Below are 4011 nucleotides of genomic sequence, written 5' to 3'. Positions count from 1 at the left end.
ACCTTGAACAAGTCACTTAACTTCTTGCCTGAGTCTCAGTTTCCTCTTTTGTAAAATGAGAAGGTTGAACAATAACCTCTACGGTCCCTTCCAACTCTAGATCTAGGATCCCAGAGGTAGCCTCATTAACAGATTTAACCTCCTGAACTACTTCATGGTTCTACCAACCCCTTCCCCATACATAGATTTTGTTATTCAAGCACTACCTAGATAGTGCTACCTAGTAGTTATACTGTTAATGTATTTCTTTCTTTCTTTCTTTCTCTTTCTCTCTAACTTTCTCTCTCTCTCTTTCTTTTTTTTTCTCTCTCTCTCTCTTTCTTTCTTTCTTTCTTTTTTGAGGCAATTGGGGTTAAGTGACTTGCCCAGGGTCACACAGCTAGTAAATGTCAAGTGTCTGAGATCGGATTTGAACTCAGGTCCTCCTGAATCCAGGGCAAGTGCTCTATCCACTGCATCACCTAGCTGCCCCTGTTAATGTATTTCTTTTTTTTTTCCTTTCCTTTTCTTTTCTTTTTTTTTTTTTTTAATGAGGCAATTGGGGTTAAGTGACTTGCCCAGGGTCACACAGCTAGTAAGTGTTAAGTGTCTGAGGCCGGATTTGAACTCAGGTACTCCTGAATCCAGGGCCGGTGCTCTATCCACTGCGCCACCTAGACTCCCCTGTTAATGTATTTCTAAGAGGCATTTCAATCTTTTATTTTTGTGGGGGAGGGGGGCAGGGCAATGAGGTAATTGGGGTTAAGTGACTTGCCAAAGATCACACAAACTAGTACATGTCAAGTGTCTGAGGGTGGATTTGAACTCATGTCCTCCTGAATCCAGGGCCAGTGCTTTATCCACTGTGACACCTAATTTCCCCCTCCATACATACATTTTGATAGCTACCAAGAAGTTACCCTGGGGTTTAAGGCATCAGAAGATTGTAATAACCAAGATGTGAGAGACAGAGAGACAGCAATAAGGAGACAGAAAGAGAAAAACAGCAACACAGAGACAAAAAGAGAAAAACAGCAACAGAGAGACAGAGAAATAGAGAGAGACAGACAGAAACAGAAATGGACACAGAGATAAAATGAGATAGACAATGACAGAGAAATTTAGACATACAGAGAAAGAATCAAAGATGAGTCAGAGAATGAGCCCAAGAGTTTCCTAGGAGGAGTGATTAGAGATGATGTGTGTGAGAGAAATGCAAACTGATCACATTGAGAAGAGAGAAGCAGAGTTAAGAAAGAGAGAAACCTAGGCAGGAGAACTGGAGGAAGGGTAATATAGGTGGCTAAGCAACTGACTGATTAAAGGGTAAGGACAGAGGCTGGTCATGATATGCTGCAATTGCAGTATTTGTCTTCTAGTTGATTCTATCATTCAGGGGAATTAAAGCTTATTCTCACCTGCTAGATGATAAACATTCTTTATCTTTTCAAGATTACTTCTTAATAACGCCTCACTAAAGTTATGCTAGTGGGACCTTTTTACTGTTTTGCTGAAAGAATATGGAGTGCACATACTTTTTTTCAACTCTTGGGAAATAAAAGTGCAAACGAATACACCTAAATAACACATACCCAAAATGTCTCTGGTTCCCAGTGCACAAAAGTAGGTTGCAAGTTTGCAGATTTTCATTCAGTATCTACATCAGAGGCAATTCTGCAGTTTCTTTCCCTCAGATAACCTGGAAAAGCTTCTCTTCACATCATTCTCCTTTCACATAAAAGCTAGGTAGGAAAGATTCAGGTTAAAATGATTGTGAACCAGCATTTTAATTAGTCTTGTACAAGTTTCTTCAGAGAAGAGCACAAGGCTTAGCTCTTTGCTGGGGTCACTTTTATTTTGGCACTCTCTCTAAAAGTAACTCCTTCAACTTTTCACAGCTATAGATGGGGGAGGATGAATTCCTACAAAACAAGGGATAAAGATAATTACAAAAGATAACACAGATAAGTTTGATTACATAATGCTGAAAAGCATTTGCAGAAATAAAATTAATGTGTCTACACTAAGCAAAGCTGTTGAATGGAGGAAAAAGCCCCTTTTAAAAAATCAATTATCACTGATAAGAATTTAATACTAAATATATATTGAAAACTACAAATAGATTAAAAGCCAATGATTCACCCAAGGCTGCAAACAAAACAGTTCTTTTCATATGCAATCATATTTTTATTATGTTTTGGAAATTCTTGTTTTATTCCATAAATTAAAAACAAAGTTAAAAAAGCAATGCCAAAATGAAGTGAAAAAGAACAATTTTTCATTCAAAGAAAGATATAAAAAAGACCCTCCCTATCCCATTCCTTTAGAAAGGTGGGAGTCCAGAGAAGTGGAACTTTACATATAACTTCAGATTTTTAAAAAAATGGTTACTATTTTTCTCTTCCCCCTTTTTTGGGGGGGCAGTTCTATTCCACTTTTAACAAAATTCTTTGTTTTAAGGTATGGCTCTTTCAGAGAAGAGGAGAAAGAATGCAGTTGGAAGTGTGGGGAGCATACAAACAAAGGATATAAATAAAACTTTTACATAATTTTTAAAGTAACTCTTTCACATTGAGAGATTCCCCAAGACCTTCATTGTACAGCCACCATAAGTCAGGCACAGGAAGAAGGAGAATAAAATATAACCTTTCCCAAATATGATAGTTAGATATTGTTCCAATCGAGACATCATCTACATGATAGATAGCTAGGGAGCATAGTGAATATAATGCTGAACATCATCAGTAAGAACTTATTTCAAATACAGCCTCAGACACTTACTAGTCTTGTGACCCTAGGCAAGTCACTTAATAGCACCTACCTGCTAGGCCTTTTGAATGGATCAAATGAGAGAATTTTTGGAAGATGTTTTGTAGACTTTAAAGTGTTCATAAATGTTATTTTTAATCACTATTATAATTATTAAATGATAATCTTATAATGCTTATTAGAATATGCATTAATTAATTGGGGAATGGGTGGCTTTTGGCCTAATATATTTCTATTACTTACCACATATGTTAGATATTTATGATTATTATATTATACATTAATTATATATTAGTATGAGAGATATTTTGTTTTTCAAAAAGGTATTTTCCCAGTTGAAAGCTTTGCTTCTCATATAAGATGCATTATTTTTCTTCAAAACTTTTTCAACTCCATATAATCAGTTCATATTGTAATATGAATAATAATGTGACTATCATTTAATAATGACAAAATAATAGTGTCAAAGCCACATAAAATACAATAAATTTTAAAACAACAAAGATAACTTTGAGGGATGACCTAATTGTTTCTATCAAGTCTTCCTCAACATCAAGATATAAAATAAGGAGATATACACTTATTGATTGCCAAGTGATTGCCAAGGTCACAGAGGAAATTCATGGAAGGGCAAAAGTCAAAGAGGAATTTCCTATAGATAGAGATATCCTTCAGGTGGTCCTGTTTTTGGGTTGCATGGATTGCAGCAAGCCATGGAATACAACAAAGCCTCTGAAATAGATCTGTGATTGATATGAAGAATTTGTCTTAATTCTCTACATTGGAAAAGCCAAAGAAATAATGGATGCCTATTGTCCAGACTAGGATGCCTCCAATCTATATAGTTTGTCAATCAGTGCATACATCTTGTCCAAAAACGAATAATGATCTGGACAACCAAATTGAAAATGAGAAAGACCAGATTGAAAATTATGGTAAAATTTGGGAAATTTTACCATATTTTAAAATTACTCTTTACCTGACCAAATAGCCTACCATTTCTTACTGTGCTATCCTTCCCTTATACCTATTCATCATTAACATGATCTCTGACTCCTCCACCCCATGGTACATTCCTGGAATAATTTCCCATGCTTTGGCTTTCCTCTCTTCATTTCCAAATCTTAACCCTTAGCTAACCAGTGCAACTCTTCGTTATTCTCTATTATTGAATTGCTTGCTTTCTTGCGGCTGATATCCTGCCAAAATCTAACCTTAGATGAATCCTACTATTCATGTCCCCCTCTCTTACTCAAGGTGTTA

Source organism: Dromiciops gliroides, chromosome 6, assembly GCF_019393635.1.
Source record: "Dromiciops gliroides isolate mDroGli1 chromosome 6, mDroGli1.pri, whole genome shotgun sequence".
Classification (NCBI taxonomy): Eukaryota; Metazoa; Chordata; class Mammalia; order Microbiotheria; family Microbiotheriidae; genus Dromiciops; species Dromiciops gliroides.
Note: the sequence above shows the minus strand (reverse complement) of the source record.